Genomic DNA, 27,585 nt, shown 5'->3' with positions numbered 1-27,585 from the left:
AACCAAGCTAAGGAAAAATTCCCTTGCAAAGTGGAAATTCACTTGCAAGGTGAACAACATGTCTGCCTTTAGTAAATCAACCCCAATCACACTACAAAGTTATTCATAGTAATTACATAATGTACTGTGTTGTACCGAAGCACCTTTAGGATTTAATGTGAAGGTATATACAGTACATTTGAACCCAGATTTTAAATACATGCAAACAGAGCCCTCTCTCCTATTATTTCTTCTTGTTGCAATGGTATAAACAACTGCAAGCAACTGTCTTTTGAACATTTTATGTATTGTATTTATTGTACTTCTGTTCTTTTTTCTGTAGCACTTTTACAGCACCAAAGAAGATGACAGCACTATATAAATTAACAAATTTATTGTGTGTGTGTGACGTGAACTTTGAAGCAAGCATGCAATTTAATCCTTGTTCTTCACCAGTAATGTAGGTAGAGTAGAGGATAAGGCGCTCTTGCGTAAATAAAATTTAGTGAATGTTTTATACTTGCTATGTACAGCAAAGAACAAGTTCCATTTCAATAAACCCTTGAACTTTTCTGACTACCAATCATCTGTAACAGTTGTTGAAAATGGTGGTATTTTAGTTAGTTTAGATATATAAAAGCACTTTAAATTGCATGATAGCACTTAAAGTAAGCCTGCCATAACTAAATTGTATAAAAACAAATACCCTCAATGCAAAGACAGACAGCATAGGATACCAATACATTATTTGCATTCCTTAAGCCACAACTCCAAATCACCTTAGGCGCTTTCCTAAAAAGGCAGGGTTGTGCACCTGTGCCTATGGGTCACTTCTAAAAATGTAAAATTAAATATGTGCACCACAAAGTTATTAATAAAATAAATAAATAAATAAGAGTGATGTGCAGCTGCAGAAAACTCCTGCCACGGAGATAGGTAAAATTAAAGTAAAGAGGGATATTGGATTATACCCCACGCTTATTGCGCTTGCAACAAAATATATAAAGAAAATGTGATATAATACAAACATAAAAATTATACAAAGCTCACATGCACCATAGGCACCACTACAATGTATGAATCAATCCAGCTATAAAAGGAAGAATGATTAAGAAGTCCTTTAAAAAAGTAACAATTAGTAGTGTCCACAATATATGTCTATGTTGGGTGTAATATTACACCGTGCAGGGGTGTAGATCCAAGGTAACAGCCCAATAGAGACAATCCAGATTGGATAGTGTTTTGGTAGAGAGAGGCTAGGGACCACCACAGTGCTCAGGGGGGGCCGGAGACTCACCAGAAAAGTTGGATCCCCTCCTACCTTACGGCAGGGGGATCATTCAGGCTTATAGAAAGTACGTTTTCTTCTCTCGAGGCATAGACTGTGCTGCTGTTCCTCCCGCTGTTCCTGGTTGTAGATTCCCCTATACATAGACTCCGTGTACAACGGATATTAAAAAAATATAGGAAGCCTCATAGTGAAGTCCATAATTGTAATTTATTGGATATAAGGTCAGTCATATAAAAACTATCATGCGTAGGAGGCAGACCAACTAAAAAACTGGGTAAAACAAGGATAAAAGTATAAAAATCAATCCGGACACGGATAATGTACCCTAACGGCGTACACTGAAGGTAGAGGTGGACGGGGAACGCCGGTTACCGCGTGCGTTCCACATCGTCCCGCCGAACTACCGGTCACGTGCCCTACGTGCGTTCCAAAATGACGAGTTTCGTCATCAACGTATGACGTCCTCAGATCTTGGAATGATGGCCTTAGTGTACATTTACTGAGATTTGGCAGAATGACCCCTTTCTACATCCAACATTGCAGGCCAGTACCTCAACCACTCATTGAGAGGTCCCAACATTTCACTTTGTTGCATTAGGGGCTCATGTCAAAGCTCTGATTTGCAGTACTCTGTGTTTGAATAGTGAATGCAGGGGTGCCTGCAAGTTGGAGGTAATATTTGATAAGTAAAGGGTATGTAGTGCCACCTAATAATGTGGCCCAGGGTTGATAGTTTCATACTGTTGTATAATGACTGGTCTATTTCAATTCTTTAAAATACAGCTGCAGACCTTTTTAAGTACTTCATTGTAGAAAAATCATAGTAGTAGTTTAGCCTAAGGACAATACAGTGATGTGAAAGAGTGCATAAAAATACAAGAGAATTTGTTTTTTTTGCTGGATTCCAAATGATTTGTATTGTTCCATTATACAGTTTTCCACCCTCGGGTGCTCTCTGATACTGAATTATGTGCAGAATCCACTTCTAGAGATAGGTGGAAATGTTATTTCCTAGATGGAAATGTTTTCCTCGGGAACACAAATACCCCAGGGATCTGCATCTCTCTGACAGTCAGTAGCAGACTGTAATGACATTGTGTGTGCTAACATTCTCTGTTCTTCCTTTCTATATGAGGTTAATAAAATTCCTAATATAGTTGGTGCAGGGGAATAGGAATACCATTAAACTCTGAAGGCTGTATAATGTGTAATGCAATGGATCAAGATGTAGTCTGCACATTTTCTGGTTTAGTGGACTATCCTGTATACTTTACTTTTCCTGTATAGTATAGGGCTCGCTTGGGTTCTCACACCACATAACTCGCAAGACTGAAAACAAAATTTCCAGAGTAGTATTTTAGTGGATAATTTGAGGAAAGTTATAGCAGTCAATTGAATATAATGCAAGACATTTGTGTTGATTTGAAATTGTGAACTTTCTGTGCTTTATAGCTGTCTAACTTTTTTTTCCAAATGAGGCATTTTTGGCTTTGAATTCCTAGCTGTGCCCACCCATTGTGGCCATTTTATTTTTCTTAATTATGGATTTTGTTGTGCATTTATTTATTGTACATTTGTGAAAGTGCAAGAGGAAAGGGTAAGCCTCCCACCTTGGCTGCAGCTTGACACATTGGGGGTCATCCTAAACTCTAGAGATTTGGACAGACATTAAAAGTTGCACAACTCACTTGTTTTTGCCCATATAATTCCCAATGGACAGATAACCACCTAATTTTTGAATATTTATTTAGCCTATAAGAGAACTGTCACTCATAGTTTGTGAACTGTTGTGGGGACAATAGAGGTCATGGCATTAGTAGAATATATAAGGCCCCTTTCACGTGGGTGCCTTCATGGGATGGAATCTGCTTGCTCAGCGGGTAATCGCCCCCTGCTGATCCCTGCTGCACAGGCGGATCGCAGGTCTGTCTCTGCTCAATGTGCATAGCACAGATGGACACAGTCCCACTCTCCACTATGGGGAAATTGGGTAAAAACAAACCGCCTGTCTGTTTTCATCCGATCCGCCAGATGGATGGAAAATAAGACCACCATCCCTCTAAATTTTACAGACAAGATCAGAAAGTGGCAGGTGTCAGTGGTCAGTGGACATGTCACAACTGACATCCGCCACTCCAAAAGGGTGAATGGATCTGCCAGAAAAACTGACAAGTGAACCTGATCGTACAGCCCGTGTGAAAGGGCCCTTGGCAAATTTAGTTCCTGGCATTGTAGTTAGAATCTTTAGTGTGAAGGGAAAAGTTATCACAGGAATTCTAGGGCTAGGATGAAACAGACTGAAGCTGATAGTAAAAATAGAGCAGATAAAAAGCAAGACAATCTAAACTTGTTAACCATGGTATAAAGCTGTGAGATGTGATTTGTTCAGTACTTGCTAATGAGCAACCTGTTATAGTATGTCCTGTGTATTTTACACTTACTGTAGATTTTTTTCCCACATTGATCTATTTAAACTGAGAAAAGGTACATTTTTTACCACACTGCTGGCTGCTTTGTACAGACAGCTTCAGGGGACGATCTAATCCCGATCTTGTTGCTGAGGATTTTATATCTATTTGATGTGCTTTTTATAAAGAAACTCGTTTGTGAGTATTTTTAATCTATTATTTTAATAAAGCTGTCTAACAGATAATGCACTAGGCCGGTGCGCCCTTGTGTTTGTTGTCGTTTATAGTGCTCTGTGCATTTGACGGCAAGGTCACTATTTGTACTAATAGCTGATTCTAATTAGCAGTTCTGTCTTTGCAACTTTTTTCCCTGAAGTTTAAAAAAAAAAAAAAAAACGTGCTGTAGGTAATAATTCTCCCATTTTGCTACACAATTAAAAGTATATGTAGGTTTATACAAAATCTGTTATCATTTGATAAATTATGTAAATTTACGCTATATTATTATAATGTTAAATATTTAATTTTTATGTAGTTTCCATTTACAATAATTGCAAAAGTATTCCATGCTTTTGACTAGATCTCTTATTATATTGAATGACATACCCTCCTGAGAACTTTTTATTTTAAAACTTTACCTTTTTAGTTTTTCTTCCAACCTTGTTTTATGTTAATAACAAATCTTAGAGCTGAACTCTAGACAGACCTAAAAACACTGTTATGTTAAACTATATATTAAAGTGATATTACTTTTTACATGTTTTTTAGCCTAACATTAAAAAAAATATTATACTTACCTGCTCTGCGCAACAATATTGCACAGAGCCGCCCCTTAGCTCCTGTTCTGGAGTCCCTCACCAGCACTGTTTACTCCTTCTTTCCCACAGGTACCCCCATAAAAAGTTGTATGCTGAGAGGGCATAGACACACATAGCAAGGCTTGGCCATACCCCCCCCCCCCCGCTCTGTCCTCACAGGATTTGACTGACAGAAGCAGGAACTGATGGCTACTGCTGCTCTGAGTCTCTTGTAATGCTCCGTCTCAGGAAGAGGGAGCATTGCTGCTGCAGCCAGGGATAGCACTGGATTGTGAATGGACGGCAGGTGGTGGGGGATGGCGAATGGGGTGTTTTTTTAAGCTAATGTTAGGATTGCATTAGAATAAAAAAAACAGTTAGCCTTTAGAACAAATTTAAATGAAACTCATTGCATGCATTTTCAAGTCCATCTGGTATTAATATGTGAATTTCCATTAGTTTCCTGTAATCCCCTGCAGAGGGAAGAGAGCAACACTGAAAGTCATTTGAATATCATTGGCTTGCTAATATTACTGTAGGAAAGAGCTGCTGCTCCTTCCTCCACTGTCTGGTCAGCAGGCTTGGGGGAGGTCATTGACCATTAAAAGCTGTTTAACTGCATGACGGAAGAGGAAAGTCACTAACCTGGATGTGCTGTCTGGCCGATTTTTATAAATCACAGAACTTGTGGGACAGAATTACAAATCTTTCAGTTCATAGGGCAGTTAATATTGTTTAACAAAAAACAAAAGTAGGTACAGTATATTCAGTTTTCTTTTAGCAAGTTTGATACAAATATCAAAAATAAAATTAAAATTTTAGGGGTCCATTTATTTTGTTGAAGTGCAATAATGCCTGGTATTTTATGCATTAGCATGCACGTTTATGCAGGTAATTTAAAATAAATAAGTTATCAACCCACCATAATGTGCTTAAAGCAGGGCTCCAGTCCCCCTACCAAAAAAAAATCTATAAAAAGATATAAATACACTAGCTGCTGACTTTTAATAACACTTACCTGTGCAGGGATCCCACAATGTCGGCACCCAAGCTGATTTTTCAGTTGGCTCCCGAGTGCTGCCGCCTCCATTCCTTATAAGGGAAACCGGCAGTGAAGCCTTGTGGCTTCATAGCCGGTTTCCTACTGCACGTGCACTTTGTTAATGGCCAAGCTGTGGAGGAAGGAGAAGAGGGGCTGAACTTCCAGGGGACTTCGCCGCAGCAAGGTCACCTGGAAGTGGGGACGGGTCCCTGTCAAAAACATGTGCCCACTCCCCCTGAAAGATGCCAAATGTGGCACCGGAGGGGGAGGAAGCAAACAAGCGGAGATTCCCATTTTGGCTTTAAAGAAGCATATGAACTTTTTTGTAATGCCATGCACTAACGTGTGTTGCAGCATGCAACAATGCAGGGGTGATGCCTTAGTGCATTTGAGTGTTATTTAAATTGAATGGCACCACAACCCACAATGGTGTTAGGTGTGTTACCAGGTGCAACAGTAACATGCACAATAACACATGCATTATCACAATGGACATGTAAATAGACCCTCAGTAAATGTATTGAATTTTGGTTGGATTCACTCCTTTGCATTTTTGTTTGATGTATTTTCCATTTAAATAAAGGAAAATGCATCACAATGCATGTCAACATATATTAGGATGTTTTTTCGATGCTTCATGACTCGCACCATGATGCACATCAAATACAAAGTGTCAGACAATGTACTCTGACATGCGTGACAATGCATTTCCATTGATTTAAATGGAAAATATATCAGGGAAAACACATGGGTGGGAATAGGCCCTTTTATGATGACTTCACACCTATGGGTTTTTCCCTTATATATTTTCCATTTAAATCAATGGAAATGCATGCATCATGACAGTTGGCCTGCATGATACTGTCCATTGATGAGTGTCCTAACTCGTAAGATGCATTTTGATGCATTTGAAGTGATTTCAATGGAAAGGCATCAAGCAAAAATCCAACCTAAAAGTTTAAGATTAAGACAGCGGTGAATTTTAGTAACCTTTGTAGATTTAGCCTGTTCATGCATCTTAAGTCAAGCAAATGACAAGTACAGGAACCCAAAGCAAGCATTCAGAATTCATTTTTTTGTGATCTGACTTCAAGTAAAGTGAAGTCTAATTGGTATCTGTGGCTTACTGCATCATTGCTTTTTCCACTGCTTTATTAAATAAGCCTGATTGAGCTGGGAAGATTAAAGCATTAGGTTTATGGTGCAGTTCTCAGTCAATATTTTATGCTTTATATCCAACAAATACAGTACCTTGAATAAGTATTCACACCCCTTGAAATTTCCCACATGTTGTCATGTTACAACCAAAAATGTAAATGTATTTTATTGGGATTTTATGTGGTAGACCAACACAAAGTGGCACATAATTGTGAAGTTGAAGGAAAATTATAATTGTTTTTTAGAATTTTTTTCAAGTAAGTAACTGAAAAGTGTGGTGTGCATTTGTACTCAGCCCCCTTTACTCTGATACCCCTAACTAAAATCGTAAAGAGTCCACCTGTGTGTATCTTAATTTCATTATAAATACAGCTGTTCTGTGAAACCCTCAGGAGTTTGTTAGAGAACCTTAGTGAACAAACAGCATCGTTAAGACCAAGGAACACAACAGACAGGTCAGGGATAAAAGGTGTGGAGAAGTTTAAAGTAGGGTTAGGTTATAATAAAATATCCCAAGTTTGAACATCTCACGGAGAACTGTTCAATCCATCATCCATAAATAGGAAAGAGTATGGCACAACTGCAAACCTACCAAGGCATGGCCGTCCACGTAAATGGACAGGCTGGGCAAGGAGAGCATTAATCAGAGAAGCAGCCAAGAGGCCCATGGTAACTTTGGAGAAGCTGCAGAGATCCACAGCTCAGGTGGGAGAATCTGTCCACAGGACAACTATTAGCTGTGCACTTCACTAATCTGGCCTTTATGGAGGCGTGGCAAGAAGAAAGCCATTGTTGAAAGAAAGCTATAAGCAGTCCTGTTTGCAGTTTGCGAGAAGCCATATAGGGGACATTGCAAATGTGCAAGAAGGTGCTCTGGTCAGACGAGACCAAAATTGAACTTTTTGGCCTAATAGCAAAACACTATGTGTGGTGGAAAACTAACACTGCACATCACTCCGAACACACCACCCCCACCATGAAACATGGCGGTGGCAGCATCATATTGTGGGGATGATTTTCTTCAGCAGGGACAGGGAAGTTGGTCAGAATTAATGGGAAGATGGATGTAGCCAAACAGAGGGCAATCTTAGAAGAAAACCTGTTAAAGACTTGAGACTGGGACGGAGGTTCACCTTCCACTAGGACAACGACCCTAAACATACAGCCAGAGCTACAATGAAATAGTTTAGATCAAAGCATATTCATGTTTTAGAATGGCCCAGTCTAAGTCCAGACCTAAATCCAATTCATAAATCTGTGGCAAGACTTGAAAATTGCTGTTCAGACACTCTCTATCCAATCTTGCAGAGCTTGAGCTATTTTGCAAATAAGAATGGGCAAAGCTGATAGAGACATACCCAAAAAGACTTCCATCTCTAATTGCAGTGGAAAGGGGTTCTACAAAGTATTGTACTCAGGGGAGCTTAATACAAATGGACGCCACGTTTTTCACATAAATATTTTTAAAAAATGGGGAAAACCATTTATCATTTTCCCTCAACTTTAAAATTATGTGCCACTTTGTGTTGGTCTATCAAATAAAATCCCAATAAAATACAGTTTTGTTTTTGTTTGGAGCATGACAAAATGTGAAAAAATTCTAGGGGTATGAATACTTTTTCAATGCACTGTCTTACCCATATATTGATTACATGAAAATTTTAATTCAGTGGTGTCGTGAATCATCCCTGCTGTCTTAAGCCAGCCATAGATGGTTCAAATCTTAGCTGGTTCCTACTGAACTGGCCAAGATTCGAACCATGTATGGGCAGGGTTTTACATGTGATTATTGCTAACGGTTGTTATAGACGCTAGCAATTATCACTGTTTTTCCCCCGCTGGGAGAACACAATAGCTCCATGGGAGAAATTCCTCTCTCAACAATATCAGTGGAAAGAAGTTCTCTCAGTCTATGACTTGGCCTTACAGTGGTAGGAAAAATATATTACCATATTTATTTATTTTCTTAACACCACAAATTGACATCAACTGTACAATTTGTACAAAGACTCCTGATACTTTGAGAGAGACTAGTAATACAGTGTTTGCTGATGAAGTTTGTGTGGGACCAGACTTTGGAACCATATGAATGTATCTACTGCAGGGGGTACTCATACAAAGTAAACATGGTCTTCAAACTGCAAGCCCACAGACAGTGTGTAGTCACCAGGAAAATTGTAATCTGTGCTACTGATTTCAGAATGTCAGTCAGGCAATCCACATTTCTGAAGGGGGTCACTAATGGCAGCCTATAGCCTAACTCTTCATTTAATGGCCCTTTAAATAGTTTGTTTGGGCCAATACAGTGTAGTGTTCCAGCAGTGATATGAAGAGGCGGGCTGATGACATCACAATCTCAACCTCAATCAGAGGAAGCCTTGTATTCATTCATAGCATACAAATTTTGCCCAACTTGGTTTTGTTCTGGGAGTAGGAGTGAATAATTCCATCCCTTTGCCGGAACACAACACTGCATACTGTATGTAGCTGGGGCTACATGCAGTTAATGTAGTGCACCCAGCAAGCACACTTGTTAGTGCGGCCAATAGTTCATTTGGACTAGCTTGGCTAGCTTGGCCCAAACTAACTATTTAAAAGGGACATTCAATGCGGAGTTAGGATATCTTGAGTGACTCCTATCCTGCAACACAATATCTTTAGCATTTAGTGCTAAAGGACTCTCTAGACCAGAGGTCCCCAAACTATGGCCCTCCAACTGTTCAGGAACTACAATTGCCCTCATGCCTAGTCATGTCTGTGAATGTCAGAGTTTAACAATGCCTCATGGGACGTGTAGTTCTGCAACAGCTGGAGGGCCATAGTTTAGAGACCCCTGCTCTAGACCCTTGATTACCAATCTACATTCTTAGGGCCACTAATACCCACTTGCTACATATTGTGAGGCCCTCATGGCCCCTGCCTTTAATAGAATGTTTTGCTTTGCATAGGAGGCTTCTAAGGCTAAATTAATCTTTCGATTGGGTTCTAGTAGGTAAATGGTTTGTTGTTGATTTTCCATTATCTTACTTTTTTCTGTGTTATCTGACCCTTTTCTTTTTTATGTTTCTTTTTCCCTTTTATCTTTTATAATGGGCTTTGCTGAGATAGATATGAAATGTGGCACAAATAATTTTAAGGGGTCTGTAGGGAACACAAATGGTGTATTTGTAAAAGGGCTACAATAGCAGTGATCTCTAGCAGTCTCAAATATGTCTTCAATCTGACTCCTGGGTCTCCAACAAGTCCTTTAGCATGTTTGCAGTCTTTGACCATCACTTGTAGGAAGCTTGTAGTCTTTGACTTTCTCGTGTTGCTGCATGTCTGACAACTTTCTGTAGCATATATAAAAGATTGCCCACCACTAGTCTTGATGATTGGTATGCTCTGAACTCATGCCAGAATTGGTAATTTAAAAATTGGCATATTTTTGTATGTATACAGCTGCCCTTTAAGAGAGGCAGGAAACAATTGCCAGCATGCAAAACCCTTGGGATCAGTAGCACTGGGTGTTTCATTTGATCCCCCTCTATACCAGTGCTGTGTGTTGTCTTCCTATGGGTTGGTAAATGCAAACTGTAATAAGCTAAACTCATTTTTGGACATCTTTAGTTATTCATGCAATTTATGTTTATAAACTGTTTGACATAACTGGAAAATCTTTTCAACATTTAAAAAATGTTCTAATCACTTGCGATTCCTTTTTTTTTTTTTTTTTTTTTTCTGAGAGATAATATCCTAAAACATAAAAAAATAAATATTAAATAGCAACTTTTCACATATAATTTTAATCATGCAATGCTGCTTGGCGTAGCTGGTGTGAAACTCTTGTTATCGCACAGAAGAATGCTAGCAAATCCTAATTGTTAGGCGGCATTTGTAGTAATCTTGAAAATTCAATGTGATAGTTCTGTGTTTAGCTGTCACATTCATCTGCTATAATAAAATTCATTACTAACAGTGCAGTGCTTGGCTGGAGTGGTCAGAATACTCAAAAGATAACAAAGCTGAAGAAACAAGGCTTATTAAAGTGATTATGTAAAATACAAAAAGATGTACTATCCAATTTTAGGTCTTTCTGTTTGCTTAGGCAAAATAACTTTTTAAAATGAAAGCTACAAAGTATTATTTTGAGTTGTTATTTTATTGTGTATCTTCTCCATATTTTGAGGTGGGGCTATTGAAGGAGCGTTTACATTTTAATGCAAAGAAAAAAAGCGCTTCTCAGTTTGTGCCCCCCCCTGCAAAAAACTGCACTACATATTAAAATAAAAAGACGAGCAGAAAAATGCAACTTACAAGTTCCTTAACCAATTCTGGATCGGAAGATTTTCCCCCTTAATGACCAGGCCATTTTTTGCGATTCAGCACTACGTTATTTTAACGGACAATTGTGCAGTCGCGTGACGCTGTACCCAAATAACATTGATGTCCTTTTTTTCCCATAAATAGAGCTTTCTTTTAGGGGTATTTGATCACCAGTGCAATTTTTATTTGTTGCGCTATAAACAAAAAAAGTGACAATTCTGGAAAAAGAAAAAAAACAATATTTTTCCCTTTCTGCTATATAACATTCCCCAAAAAATAAATAAATAAAAATCAAATTTTTTCATCCTTTTAGGCCAATTTGTAATCTGCTACATATTTTTGGTAAAAATAAATTATTATTATTATTATTAAGGATTTCTATAGCGCCAGCAGTTTACGCAGCGCTTTACAGTATTGGAGGGAGACAGTACATATACAATACAATAAAATACAAGAGGATTAAGAGGGCCCTGCTCAGAAGAGCTTACAATCTAATGGGGTGGGGCAGGTGTTACAAGAGGTTGTAAGAGTAGGGAATGAGCTGATGGCAGATTAGTTGGCGGTGTGATAGGCTTCCCTGAAGAGATGAGTTTTCAGGGATCGCCTGAAAGCAGCAGTAGGAGATAGCTGTACAGGTTGAGGTAGAGCGTTCCAGAGGATGGGAGAGGCCCTGGTGAAATCCTGGAGACGAGCATGAGAGGAGGAGACAAGGGAGATTGAGAGTAGGAGGTCTTGAGAGGAGCGGAGAGGACAGTTTGGGTGATATTTGGAGACAAGATTGGTGATGTAGCTTGGGGCAGAGTTGTGAATGGCTTTGTATGTTGTGGTTAGTATTTTGAACTTAATTAGCTGGGCAATCGGGAGCCAGTGTAGGGATTGGCAGAGAGGGGAGGCAGACGCTGAGCCGTTGGTAAGGTGGATAAGCCTGGCAGCAGCGTTCATGATAGACTGAAGAGGGGATCGCCTATGAAGTGGTAGGCCTATGAGAAGGGAGTTGCAATAGTCGAGGCGAGAAATAACAAGGGAGTGAATGAGTAGCTTGGTGGTTTCAGTTGTTTAAAAAGGGGTGAATTTCCGAGATGTTGCGGAGGTGAAGTCTACAAGCTTTTGACAATGATTGGATTTGGGGCTGAAAGGACAGGTCAGAGTCCAGGATTACACCTAGTACCCTGGCATGAGGGGAGGGATTGATGGTTGCATAACTAATTTTGATAGAAAGGTCATGGAGGGGAGCACGGGCGGGAGGGAATATTATCAGCTCAGTTTTAGAGAGATTTAGTTTGAGGAAGTGGTGCGACATCCATGTTGATATGTCAGTAAGTAAGTTAGCAATGTGAGAGGAGACTCAAGGAGTGAGGTGAGGAGTAGACAGATTGATTTGAGTGTTATCGGAGTATAGATGGTATTGGAAGCCGTGGGTGGTTATCAAGTGACCAAGGGAGGCGGTGTAGATAGAGAAGAGGAGGGATCCAAGAACAGAGCCTTGGGAAACCCCCACAGAAAGGGGCAATGGGGAGGAGGAGGTAGAGTTGTGGGTAACACTGAAGGAGCGCTGTGATAACTAGGAGGAGAACCAAGATAGAGCAGAATCTTGGAGGCCAAGGGAACAGAGTTCATTAAGAAGGAGCGGGTGGTCAACAGTATCAAAGGCCGCAGAAAGGTCAAGGAATAGAAGTATGGAGTAGTGGCCATTGGTTTTAGCAGTTAGTAGTTCGTTTGTGAGTTTTAGTAAGGCAGTTTCTGTAGAGTGCTGCGAGCGAAAGCCAGACTGTAAGGGATCAAGAAGGTTATTTTCACTGAGGTAGGAGCTGAGACGGTTGTAGACTAAGCATTCTAGAAGTTTAGAAGTGAATGGGAGCAGTGAAATGGCGTTGTTCAGGTTAGTGGGGTCTAGTGAGGGCTTTTTAAGTATGGGAGTGATCTGTGCATGTTTTAGAGGGGAGGGGAAGGTGCCACTAGAGAGGGAGAGATTGAAGATGTGAGTAAAGGAGCATAGGATAGCGTAAGAGGGTGTCCGTAGTAGTTGTGAGGGAACAGGGTCCAGGGAACAGATGGGTTAGGTGGGCATCTGAAAACAGTTTTTTAACCTCTTCAGTAGTAGCCAGTTCAAAGGAGGAGAGTGTTGACTGTGCTGTTAGGCAAGGTATGTTGAGTGGGGAAGATGTGCACGCAGTGGAGGTGTCCTCACGTATTGCATCAACCTTGACTTTGAAGTGATTGGCAATCTCTTGGGCAGTGAGTGAGTTAGTGAGTAGAGGGGGTGGGGGCCGAAGTAGAGAGTTAAAAATTGAGAAGAGCCGGCGGGGACTGGATGACAGGGTAGTGATAAGAGAGACAAAGTAGGCTTGTTTGGCAGCATGGAGGCATGAATTGTATGTTTAGAGGGAAGATTAATATAGGGTGAAGTCCTGCAAGCATTTGGTTGTATGCCATCGTCGTTCAAGAACACGGCAGTGTCTCTTGAGATTTCTACTGTTGCCAGGGTTGCAATGGTCGGGGCCTGATCCTGCGTGTAGTTAGAGAAGCAAGTGCGTCAAGTGATGACGAGAGCTAACTGTTGTAAACAGAGGTGGCCAGATCAGGACAGGACAGGGGAGAGATTACGTCATGTAGGTGGTCAGTAGCAGAATAGAGGAGAGAGGGGTTAAAGTAACAAAGGTTCCTACAAGTAATTGTTTGCTGCTTGGGGGGTTGGGTGATTTGAGGCAAGGATACAGTGAAACTGATGAGGCTGTGATCAGAGAGAGGAAAGGGGGAGTTGGTGAGGTTGCCAGCAGAGCAGAGATGGGAGAATATAATGTCGAGGGTATTACCATTGGAGTGATTGGAAGTGTGTGTCCATTGGGTTAGGTCAAAAGAGGAAGTTAGGTTGAGGAGGTGAGTTGTAGCTGTGCTGTTAACATTGACAGGGATGTTGAAGTCCCATAAACCTTTTTTGATTGGTTTGCGCAAAAGTTATCGTGTCTACAAATTAGGGGAAAGATTTATGGCATATTTATTTATTTATTTTTTACTAGTAATGGCGGCGATCAGCTATCTTTAGCTGGACTGCGACATTGCAGCAGACAGATCGGACCCCTAACTGACATTTTTGACTCTTTTGGGGGGACCAGTGACATTAATACAGTAATCAGTGCTCAAAATATGCACCGTTACTGTAATAATGACACAGGGAGGTAAGGGGGTTAACTCAGGGGCGATCAAAGGGTTAAATGTGAGCCTAGGGGAGTGTTTTCTAACTGGGGGGGGGAGTTGGGCTTGTGAAATCAACACAGAGACCTGTGTTCCTAAATAGGAGGAACACAGGAGCTCTGTGTTGATAGCTGAGAGAACAACGATCTGCTGTGTACAACAGCAGACTACCATTCTCTCTTTATGGTGAGTGATCGCGGGTGGCTGGTGGCAATCGTGGCTGGTGGATTGGCTTCCCCGCTGGCGCACCCCCAAGATGGCTCCCACGAACCACCGTACAGGTACGGTGATTTGCGGGAACGTGCCGACCTGACGCGTATATAGGCGGCAGCTGGTCGGCAAGTGGTTAAACGTGGTGACTACATTCCTTTACTTTATCAGGCTAAGTATATTTTCTGCAAGTACAGAAAAATATCTATTGACTTTGTCGGAAATCCCATGTTATTTTAACTTGCAGTGTAAAAACTGAAATGCGTTATGAAGATGAGATGAAGAGGTGTTTGTAGTCCAAATTAGGAGAGCTGCCTAAGGTATCAATATTGTTCCTCCATAGAAATAATGCAGTGAGTGAGTGTTGTCCCTTGGGAAAGGAAGTATATTAGTGGCACATGAATAAATTAATGATTGGATGGCTACACTCTGATTCAATGCAAAAAAAAACTTTATTTCTTTAACAAAAGTCCATAAAAACAACCAATGCTGATAGGCAGGGAAGGGAAAAAAAGGTAAACAAGATTCACAAGAAAGATTGTGGTATTAATAAAGCCTGATCTTTCATGTGAAACCTGCATTAGTGGCACAGTGGCCCTAGGAAAATATAAAGAAAACAAAACAAAACTATTGCAACCATGACAAGTAAAGGATTGGTAAGCTGTAATATATTATATTTTTGGTTTTGGGTTTGAAGTAGAACTATAGTCAAAACTTTTTTTTTTCATTTTGGATAGAGCAAGGGAGGATTATAACCCTTGTTAGATTCTTTTTTTTTTTTTTTGCCATCTGTGTCCCATTGAGGAGATTTCCCTTCACTTCCTGTCCCAAAGTCAAACAGGAAGTGAAAGGAAATCTCTGCAAATTAAGGGAATTTCTTCAGGTTGCCAGAACTAGTTTCCCTATTGAAAGATTCCCCTCTATTACTTTTCTGGGGACAACACAAAATGTGGAATGTTCTTTACTTTCACTTTCAATGATAACAGTAAACAGAACAAATAGAGTAAATCTCCTTAATGGGGGCATCAACACTCTATCGCAAAAAAAAAAACTGTTTGCCTTTAGTTATACTTTAAGAATTGCTTTAACACTTGTTATTTTCATACCATTTTTTTTTTCTAAATAATGCGTACAATTGCTGAAAATCTTTCATTTGTAGAATGCTGCAACATAAGCAAAAATGCCAGCCTCATGCACCGAGACAGGTGCTTAAAACAAATGTTTATGAATATACAAGCTTGTCAGAGGGTGAAGATTACTTTTTTTTCTACATCTAGAACAAGAGCACAATACAGATACATTTCCAGGCAGTCTCCACATATCATGCAAACTTATAGCAAGCTTAGAAAATGGGTAGTCAAAAATATATAAAAAGATACGATGTTTCCAACACCTCCAGATGATCTGTACAGAGGACTACATTTTGACTTGTGGTCAAGTAGCCAGCATGGCTGTTTCTTCCCAGCAGGAAAAAGTGACTTGTTATTATTTTGCTAGCTTTAAAAATGAGTTATTTTTTTGCAGATATAACACTAGTGTGTTTTACCAGTGTCCCTTGATGTGTGAATCAGCATTATGATACTGCTACTGACAATTGCTCTTTATCAATGAAAAGCATGTTTCCTCACGCCATCAGTCACTACATACAGTACATCTGAAAAGTATTCACAGCGCTCCACTTTTTCCACATTTTGGTTAATTACAGCCTTTTTCCAAAATGGATTAAATTCATTATTTCAAAATTCTACAAACAATACCCCATAATGACAACATGAAAGAAGTTTGTTTGAAATATTTGCAGATTTATTAAAAATAAAAAATGAAAAAAATCAAATTTTTGCTCAATACTTTGTTGAAGCACCTTTGGCACCAATTACAGCCTCAGGTCTTTTTTAGTATGATGCTACAAGCTAGTTTTGGGCAGTTTCTCCCGTTCTTCTTTGCAGGACCTCTCAAGCCCCATCAGGTTGGATGGGGAGCATCGGTGCACAGCCATTTTTAGATCTTTCCAGAGATGTTTAATCAGGTTCAAGTCTGAGCTCTGGCTGGGCCACTCAAGGACATTCACAGAGTTGTCCCATAGCTACTCCTTTGTTATCTTGGCAGTGTGCTTAGGGTTGTTGTCCTGTTGTAAGATGAACCTTCACTACAGTCTGAGGTCCAGAGCACTTTGGAGAAGGTTTTTTTCAAGGATGTCTCTACTTAGCTGCATTCATCTTTCCCTCAATCCTGACTAGTCTCCCAGTTCTTGCCGCTGAAAAACATCCCCACAGTAAGATGCTGCCACCACAGTACTTCACTGTAGAGATGATATTGGCCAGGTGATGTGCGGTGCCTGGTTTCCTCCACACATGAAACTTGCCATTCAAGCAAAAGAGTTCAATCTTTGTTTCATCATACTAGAGATTTTTGTTTTTCATGGTCTGAAAGTGCTTCAGATGCTTTATGGCAAACTCCAGGTGGGCTGTCATGTGCCTTTTACTGGCGAGTGGCTTCCATCTGGCCACTCTACCATTCAGGCCTGATTGGTGTAGTGCTGCAGAGATGGCTGTTCTTCTGGACGGTTCTCCTCTCTCCACAGAGAAATGCTGAAGCTCTGTCAGAGTGACCATCGGGTTCTTGGTCACCTTCCTGACTAAGGCTGTTCTCCCCGATCGCTCAGTTTGGGGAAAAGTCCTGGTGGTTTCAAACTTCTTTCATTTGCGGATGATGGGGGCCACTGTGCTCATTGAGACCTTCAGTTCTTCAGAAAATTTTCTGTACCCTTCCCCAGATCTGTGCCTCCATACAATCCTGTTTCAGAGGTCTACAGACAATTCCTTAGACTACATGGCTTGGTTTGTGCTCTGACATGCACTGTTAACTGTGGGACCTTATATAGACAGGTGTGTGCCTTTCCAAATCATGTCCATTCAACTTAATTTACCACAGGTGGACTCCAATCAAGTTGTAGAAGTATCTCCGGGATGATCAGTGGAAACAGCATGCGCCTGAGCTCAGTTTTGAGTGTCAAGGCAAAGGCTGTGAATATTTATGTGCATGTGATTTTTTTCGTTCATTATTTTTAATACATTTTTAAAGAATTCAAACACACTTCTTTCACGTTGTCATTATGGGGTATTGTTTGTAGAATTTTGAGGAAAATTATGATTTTAATCCATTTTGGAATAAGGCTGTAACATAACAAAATGTGGAAAAAGTGAAGCACTGTGAAAACTTTCCAGATGCACTGTAATAGCTCCCAAAGGGATTCATCTAAAGTCTACAGAGGAGCTAGGGATCAGAGCATGCAACAAAGAGTGGCTTTAGAGAGAACCTTTTTTGCAATATCAAGAGTTTGGTTTACAGATATAATACACCTACAGTATATACAATATATACTACAATAAGTTGTATCCCAAGAAAGCAATTACTGTCCTAATGTAAATGATAACATACCCATTAACACATTAAATAGATTTGTTTTCAACAAAATAGCTTAGCTCGAAGAGTAACCCCTAGCACACGGACATGTTTATATTCTTAGTGCTTGAACTCAACTCATTTTAATGTAATGATCTAAATGGCAATTGTTGCACCAGAGTGATGAGTATCATTTAGAAACAAATAGCCTTTTAGTGTAATTACTGCTTTGGTCGGTTAGAGGGAGAGCTGGGTTTGCGTCTGCAATGTTCTTGGCTCAACCTTGCACTTTACACTTAACAAAGAAGCAATAACAAAAAAATTAATTCAGTTTAACTAGTATTTTATTGCATTGAAAATGTTGAATAGTAATACTAATCAGAATATGGACACTAAACCGGTGCATCGTTTTTGCTGTTTTCTATATGAAATTATAAATATTTTGCGGAAAATAATTTGGTGGTGATGTGTGCAAGGCTTGTAAAAAGTTGTGGAAACAATGGGGTTGACTTATTAAAACTGGGTAAGGCAAAATCTGTGTATGGTAGCCAATCAGCGTCTATCTTCAGCTTGTTCATTTAAGCTGTGGCAAAAAAAAAAAAAAAAAAAGCTGAAAGCTGATTGGTATTTATGCAGAGCTGCACCAGATTTTGCACTCAAGCTTTAGTAAATCAGCCACACTGTGTATTTCCATGCACAGACTATAATAAAAAAGGGTTTCCTTGATGATTTTAGGACAGTGATAGGTATGATAGACACTGCAAATCTGTACTTGCACACAATTCGAGGTGTAAACACCTCATTTCTGCTTATGCAATTTATGGAGCTTAGAATATTTTGCTAAAACGATCTTCAATGTGCAGACTAAGGAGCAGATAAACCTTGAGTATCTGGCATTTCGATCATATTAGAAAGCCCATATGAATGTATTTTGAAATGAGTTATTAGCATTGTATTTATTATGTGTTTTTCATAGAACCAAGCAATATTTTAGAAATGTAGATTTAATCATTTTTGCTATATTGGGTACATATTTAGTTGACTCACTAAGGGTTTGTGTAATGTCAAATACACTGGCATTATGTAAAACATAGTCTAATGTTCAAGGATGGCAGTTGCCATCCTTTTAGGCCGCAAAGAAGACAAATATGGTGGAGTGCAATACAGTAGAGGTGGAACCAAGCCTTCTGTGGCTGGCATATGCAGCATTAAGAAAAACTGTACCTTTTAGTATTCCATGTATAAGTAACTGACAGTTCCCAACAGCAGGCACTAAAAGATACCTATGCATACTTTTTGTTGTGTTCAAAACTTTCTGTGTTCCTAGGAGTACCTTTTGGTTCCTGTTCTCAGCAGTTAATGCTAGTTATGTATGCTTAGAAATAGATATGCTTGGTTTTAAGTGCCAATAGAATGAAGAACAGTGAGGTTTTCACTGATAGATACATTGACAGGGTACAGTTACAATAGTTTTTAAGATCACTTTGCCATTGGATACCCAGGGAAAAAAATCTTCTCATGCTTTCTTTGTTTAAGCAGAATCCTTGTGTTTGAATAAAAGGAGACTACGGTGATAGAATATATTCTTTTCACATTGACACCCTTTTGGTTATGGTATATTGATCTATATTTATAAAGTACAGTATGTGAGGATCATAGAGAAATACTAGTAAAAAGCTATCAATAGCACTGGGGGATTCTAAGGAAGCCAGTGTATTCTGCATAAATCAGTGACTAATACTGTACAAGTGTTTGATGAAACTAGTGGAACTAAAATTGTCTCGCAAAGGGGCAGAACAAAACGGCTAGACAGCCTAGTATGACTGTTTCTGAAATATTAAACAGTGGTGGTATAATACCTTTTCTGATATTTTTCTGTCTTAGAGAGGTTTCAAGCTTGTCAATCTTGCTAAAAGTTGATAGGTTTGCATATTCCAACAGGTGCATTGACAAAGCGTTTGTTCTGTTTCTTTGTGAAAACACAACGGGCTCTTTTAAACATGATGTTGAATTAGGTCTCATCCCTAACAGACCTCTTTTTTGAAGATCTTTTCAGTGAAAACCATTTTCTGATCCATTTAAATGTCAAATAAGAAGAAAGAAAAAAAAAAAGTGCAACTGTCAGGTGACATGCACTATTTTAAAGGCAGAGAATGATGAAGTGCAAGTAGTACCTTAGCAATGAACTGAATGCAAGGCAATTAGAGATATGCTTTTGAAGGAAACAGTGGGGATTCACTACAAGGATGAAATGGATGCTTTTTATAAGTTAATGTACTATTTTAAAAAGCTACTTCAAAAAGTTCTTTCAAGTTAGAGAAAAATTGTGATTGCCTCTCTCATAAAATAGCCTCTTGTCTTAAATATTTTTGTCTTGCATGATAAATCAAAATAGCTGTGCACCCCTATTTTTGCTATTGGTTGTGCCTTATTTGACAGTAAGAATACCATAGCTTATAGTTGTCAAAGAACTGTTAGAGGTATTCGAATAGAAAACTCATAAACCCTGCTCTGATTGTAAAGTTCTGACATAGCCATGACCATCATATAAACTCTCTTGCTATCTAAGAACTTAAATCACCATGGGAAGTATGTTACTACTATGGGTGTACAAAGTCAGAATGTTTAAAGTTTAGGTGGTCTTGAGAATTGCATTTCCTTCCTCCTTAAGTGTCTGCCTCCTGGGCTTGGTGGAACAGTTGGCCCCTACAGTGGCCGAACAAACACTCCTGGGGCAGTTATTTATTCATGCAAGGAAGGCCATAACCCTCCAATGGTCAACTTCTGGAAACTCGGAAAAAGTTTTCCCCTTGGGGTGGGACTTTAAAGGCACTAAAAATAATATATAACTTGAACACAAATCAGAATTCCTTCTTCAGCCTTTAGCTGACGGGCACACAGGCGCAAGAACGTGTTTATATATTTCTTCCATTTCTTTGAATAAGGCACCCCAATGCAAGGATGAGAGCAATCCAGCTTCTTGGTTTTAATGTTATTGGCAGGCTCATATTCTAAAGTGTCATTCGGCAGATACTACCGCTATTTAAAGGTTGCCCCTGAAGAAGGAATTCTGATTTGTGTCTCTGAAACGCGTCGGGCACTCACCTTCAACACAGCGGTATCTGTTCTTGCCCCAAGACATCATGAATTGTAGACAGCTTGCCATATTCTTTTAATATACATTTTTTTGTACTCATGTTCTTTAATAAAATTATTTAATTGTATATTTTGGTTCAAGTTATATATTATTTTTAGTGCCTTTAAAGTCCCACCCCAAGGGGAAAACTTTTTCTGATTTTCTGATTACGGGATGTGGCACACTCTGGGGTGATTTCACATGCGCATATTATATGAACTTCTGGAAACTAGTCAATGCTGCATTACCATTATATGAATATACCTATAGCAATGGGGGTTGCCCCAAAAAGTTTGAAAAGGTGTGGTCCAAATAGCTGCACGATGACTACGCAGAGTTAGAACTAGGGGGGCATGGGGGAAACATGCCCCAGGCGCTGCAACTAGGTGAAGCTGCCTGTCCATTACACTTGAACCAGCGGCAGTGACACCCTAGAACAGAGGCATCCGGTGTGAGCAGCACCCCAGCGGAGTGCTGTGAGGTCTCCCTCTATCTCTCCATTCATGTCTTTTCTGAGTCATACCAGCTGCAGTGCATTTATATGGGAGAGCCTGCCTGGAATTGGAAGGCATTTATTAGGACAAGGAGAGGGGTTCGTGTGCAGAAGGCCCTGGACTAGGAAGTTGGGGTTGGTATGGCAAAGGATTGGGGGGGGGGTGGAGGAGACCCTGAGCTGGGAGGGGGGGGTAGTGTTGAGGAGGCCCTGGACTGGAGGGGATGCAGAAGAGGCCCTGGGCTGGGGGCCTAGTGCAGTGGAGGCCCTAGACTGGGGGGGGGGATGCAGAGGAAGCCCTGGACTGGGGGGTGTAGTGGGTGCAATGGGAGAACAGCTACTAAGTAAATCCAGTACCTTGGACCCTTATACAACATGTGTCTGCGCTGACCCCTTGCTCTTACCATAGAGTAGAGTGTTAGATGTAAGTTGTTGGTTTGTGAAGCTACCTGTTGGGAGGGAGTGTGTAAGTGGTGTGTGGGAGGTTTTGAACAATAGACTAATAAAAAAATCATACAAATGTTGCCCATGTAGTGTATTAATACATTAAGTGATAATGTGCATAAATTAACCACTTTGATGCACACATATAAATTAAATTACCACTTATAAATTAAATAAGTGCACAGTGCTACACAAAAGTTCTAGTGCTCTGTGTTGAAAATTAATGGCAAAAATACAATAATACAAATCATACAATTGTTGCCCATATAGTGGTGTTCTCCATAAAAAGTGCTATTTGTGCTAGAATTAAATATATACACTGATTATAAGTGTATATTACCACATATATTCAATTTGTGCCATGTATTGAATAAAGTGCTTGAAAAAATTAAACTAAGGTGCTTGAAACAATTGATTAGTGCCACGACTATGAATAATAGCCTGTGTTCCCTGGCCACCAGGAAGACTGTTTCTGGTGGTGTACCAATACCTGGTGTATATTGCTTTTACCCAGTGTGTGCAATAACTACACTACATGGGCAACATCTGTATGATTTTTTTATTAGTCTATTGTTCAAAAGCTCCCGCACACCACTTAAGCCCCGTACACAGGTACCGATCGTCGTCATACAAACGTTCGTCTTTTCTCCCCGGGATGTCGATGTCTGTTGAAAAGTGCAAAGACAGCACAAGAATTTTGTCCGCCGACTTCAGCTGACTGCAGAAGTGATGTCATGTAATGGTTAACTTTCCCTGTGTTTTTTCTTTTCTGAGCATGCCCAGTCTTGCAAATCTGCGGTCTGTCGGCTGATTTCTGTACTGACTGGCGAACAATCGTCCGTTCTGGTGTCGGCATACAAACATTTTTATGTTTGCGAGAAAGACTCTTGTCCGCAGAATGTGCGCAGACAGCTGTCGGAGGCACCATACTAACAAGCGTACAATCGTTAGATCTTTCGTCCGCCGACGTTTGTATGACGACGATCGGTACGTGTGTACGGGCCTTTACACACTCCCTCCCAACAGGTAGCGCCACAAACCAACAACTTACATCTAACACTCTAACATTGTACCCCAACCCACAGGGGTAATTTGGTGGCAGCTTACACCCCCAGATTTGAGTAGGTTTTCCGTAGCGCTGGTTCCATCTGTTCTTTTCTTACCATAGATTGCTCATATGAAAGTGTAAATCAGAGGTGAGCTGAATTAATATATATGTCAGGACCTGGATCACCTGCTGGTGCACTATGGTTCCCTGGGTGGAGAGTTGTAGTTTCAGTGTCCACCAGCATGTGTCTTCCAGCAGATCTCAGTAATCAGTCTCCACCTGGTGCTGGTTGCTGTGAAGGTATTTGGTTCCTCCTCTACTAGTGCCTTCAGTGTTTTGCCTGCCAGCCAGATGCATGCTTGCTGTTAGATCCTGAGTCAGATTCCTGCTTGCTTTTGCCTTCTACCTATGTCCTGCTCCTGATCTTGCTCTTGTCCTTCATCCTGTACCCTGCTGTCTTGCACCCTATTCCCCCTTGTTTATGATCCCAGTCTTGGTTCCCCGTTCCATCTCCAATTTTACCCTGTGATCTGTGTTCCTCATGTTGTATATATTGTATCATAGTTAGGTTGTTAGATATTTTGTCACTTGGTTTATAGCTCACTTTTTTGTCATGTTTGCTGTGTTTCCTGAGTGCAACTGCGCAGATTTGGCCATCCCTGTTGCTGATTCCTGACAATATGTTTGTAAAATTATCATGCAGTTTTTTTACTTCTATTTTTATTTAAATAGTTTTGTTTTTCTTTAAATACCAGACTAGTTTAGGGAGTTGTTATTTTGGCCTAAAGAAGTGTTTATCCTGGGCCCAGGCTAGAGTTACGCTTGACTTTTTCACCCGCAGCTGATTAATAGGTCATGTCCCGTGCTGCAGTTCTTCATGAAAAAAATGGAGATGACTTCATCCAAAATTGAAATCAGAGGCATTGTTCAAGACAAGAATGTGAGAAGAAGCGAGTGTATTTCTTTTGTGAACATCTGTTCCTCATAATGGCATTTTCTTGCCTTCCAAGGAACACTGCATTATATTCTAAAATGATGGAATGCACAAAAATAATCAGTAGCTAAATAGAAGCAATGCACAGTCTCCAGATATGACATTGCCATTCCTATATGTTTTGTTAAGCAAGATAATTTATACATATAATGTCGCCAGCACATGTTTTATGGCCTTTTGCACTTTGCCACACAATTTTTGTCCTATATTACAGACTTGGCAATTCATTTGGGAGAAGTAATTTCCATGCCTGCATACTAATCGATTTTCTCACAAACACCTGCTATCAGTTATGGTAATAAAAATGTCATTTTAAATTGAAAACAGTCCAAATGGAGCATCCCAGGGAAATGACTTAAGTGTCATTCAATGCTACTAATGCGGTAATGTTCTTGTGTTACCACCACACTTTTTCATATCAGCATTTACATTTTTATACAGTTTTAGTCATTATATTTCTCCTTCAACTGGTGACTGCCTTAAAGCTATTGGTACTAAGAAAAGATAAAGTGTCTGTACATGTACGCATTTTTTAATGGTTCTCTTAAATCCAGACTGCTGTAAAAACAATATAGTACTGAAGCGCAATCATATAAAAAAGCAGAATAAAAGAGATTGAAGAATCCTTGTTTTTGCTTTTATTTCTCAAGTGAGTTTCTCATTGTCTCTAAGTACATAAATGTTCACTTCTAGAAAGTTTCCTATAAGGGTTGGTGTAGCCAAAGAAACTCAGGCACCATTTTGTCTATATCTAGTGTATACTGAGTTGTGTTTTTATCATAGACCTAAACAATTCTAGACAGATAATCTTTTAGCTTACTTAAATGGCACTCTAAAGCATATGGGAATATTTTCAATTGTGCAGTTCTCAATTGTGTGCTTTAGTCTTAAGTGTTTTTTAAGAAATATCCTGATTGCTCCATCTTTGTTACAGTTTCTTGCAAGCATATCTCCCATGGGTGTGAAAAGCACTGTGTGTGAAAATTATGCATGTTACATGGCGTTTCACACAAAATGCAACCCCCTTTTCCCTGAAACAGCATGCAGAAAATGCATGTACATTCCATCAGTTAAAGGTACTTCTTAGTGGCCAACAAAAACTCAGAAAACTTTATATCAAAGAACACCTGTCAGTGATACATTTAGGAATAAACAGGCTGACTCAGCTACCTTTGGATGTCCTCTAGAATGCCCCAGAGACCATAGTCCGATGGAACACTTCTTTGCAAATATGTGCTCTTTACAGTGTTAATGAATGGGCTGCCGATTGCAAATACCTTCTAATGGGCGGTAGGGCTGCCTATCAGAGTATGGTAGGGAAGTGGGTCTGCTAAAGCCATTGCTAGGAGGTATAGGTATTTGTGTATAACCGTGCCCTATTACTTAAAGAGGAAGTAAACCCTCCTCAGGAAGTTGTACCTATAGGTAAGCCTATGATAATGCTTACCAATAGGTACTGTAAATATCTCCTAAACATGTACGGTTTAGGAGATATTTACCTTTAATGCAGCCAGTGACGTCACTGGCGCATGCGCTCTGAAGGAACGGCTGATCGTGCCGTTCCTTCAGAGCACCGTGCCGTGACCGTCGGCTCCCGCGCGCGTGCGCGGGAGTGACGTCACCGCGGCTCCGGCCAATCAGATGGCCGGATGCCGCGATCCCGCAAGACGGGCGACTGAACATGTCGCTCGTCATACAGGTAAGAGAGCGGCACGGCGGGGGCTCGTTCTAAGGTAAGTATTTAATAATGAGCTAGTATGCGATGCTTACTAGCTCATTATGTCTTTCTCTTGCAGGTTGTAAAAAAAAAAAAAAAATTTTTGAACGAGTTTACAACCTCTTTAACCCAAACCTAACTTATGAAACCTAGCCCAAGGGACATTTAAGCAATGTGCATGCATTGCTAGGTTCCTGCATATTGGACATGTAGCTAATTTAAAATTGATTATTGACACCGGTGTCAATAAAATTACATGTGTTTAAGGACAGAGATGTTAACAGGCCCTATGTGTTTCTTAAAATTACATGACATTTTTTTGAGGCTCAGCTAGGGTAAGGACTAATCACACTAGAAGTGAATGAAAACTCAGGCAATATTGTGTATGCAGTAACATGCATTGCATGTGCTTTTATATGCTTTGTAATTTTTTTTTTCTTAATTGGGAAACCGTAGCACAACACCAAACAGCAGCACGTAACATTTTCAAAACTAAGAATAGTTTTGTTAGGCTAGTTTACAGCAAAGATAATACTTAGGGTGAGGTATGACTAGTTTGGTACAATTCACTAATAATCAGAGCAAGCAGAGGGCAGTAAAAAGAAATCTGTAACATTTCACACTCTAAAGCCTCATGTACACTGGACGTTTGAAAACCTCTTCTAGACGCTGGAACTTGACATCTAGTGAACGAAGCTGAAAAAAAGTCTACTTTTGACTACTTTTACATACCCCGTTTACCAGTGTTCAACAAAATTTTCGTTTAGAAACGTTTTTGCAGAGAACAGTTTTTACTGATCTCTCTCTTTCTCTCTCTCTCTCTCTGGGCTCTTTCACACGGGCGATCAGTTTTTTGGCTCCGCTCCGGTCCTTTTTTTTTTCACGGAGCGGATGACACTTGTGTCATCCGCTCCGTATGTCCGCATATCATCCCATCCGTTTGCGGATGATATACGGACATAATGTAAGTCTATGGGCATTGCGGATGTCAGCGGATGACACCGCTGACATCCGATTTTGCTTCCTTTACGTTTTTTTAACAGAGGAAAAATAGGGTTCTGTTCCGTTCCAAAAAACGGAACAGAACTGAAAGGAAGAAAATCGGATGTCAGCGGATGGTCATCTGCTGACATCCGCAATCCCATAGACATTCATTATGTCCGTAAATCATCCGCAAAAAAATAGGATGATTTGCGGACATATGGAGCGCCCGTGTGAAATGGCCCTCTCTCTCTTTCTCACTCTTTCTTTCTCTCTCCCCCTTCTCTGGTTTTCCCTATTGCAAATGGTCAGCAATGTTTTCCTATTACAAACGCCTATAAACGAAGATGCCTAAAAACGTTTTTACAGCACGTTTGCAAGCTGCTAGTAGCATTTGGTGTTTCAAATGCCTATGAACTTCCATCCTGAATGCATTTTTTTGCTTTCAAGAAAATGCCTCTAAATGCAACTGCCTTTAAACGACTTTAAAAAACTCAATGTACAGATAAGATAACATAGAGAAGAGTTCAGGGGCTGCTGAATAGAACACCCAACTGCTCCTAAACGTCCATTTATCAGCAGCAGTGTACATGTGGCCTAAGGGTCCATGTACATGGGATGCTGGAAATGGCCGTTTAGGAGTAGTTGGGCATTTTTTTCAGAAGCCCCTGAACCCATCTACATTTTATCTTCTGTCCATGTACACCAGGTCGTTTACAGTCGTTTGCAGGCAGTTACGTTCAGGGACTTTTTTTAGAACGCAATTATTTGCGTTCGAACGTGTGTTTCCCGGTGTTTCAAATGCACAAACGCGTCCGAACGCGTCTGAACGCGATGACCCGCGTTTAGCGTTTGCGTTTTTCCATTTTAAAGGGGAATAATTTTTTTTGACCTCTAGGAACGGTTCTAAACGCAAACGCCGCTAAACGCCCGCACAAACGCGACCGAACGGACGTTTCAAACGTCCTAAAAATTCCAGCATTCAAAG

At 40.1% G+C, this 27,585-nt stretch overlaps 1 protein-coding gene across 2 annotated transcripts in view; it reads left to right on the top strand.

Annotated features, from left to right (window-relative positions):
* Positions 1-27,585, top strand: part of ENOX1 (ecto-NOX disulfide-thiol exchanger 1) — a 321,535-nt gene that overhangs the window by 212,139 nt on the left and 81,811 nt on the right. The window lies entirely within an intron of this gene.

The sequence above is a fragment of the Pelophylax lessonae genome, assembly GCF_965119305.1.
Source record: "Pelophylax lessonae genome assembly, chromosome: 2".
Classification (NCBI taxonomy): Eukaryota; Metazoa; Chordata; class Amphibia; order Anura; family Ranidae; genus Pelophylax; species Pelophylax lessonae.
This window is presented reverse-complemented; position numbering and strand designations above follow the sequence as displayed.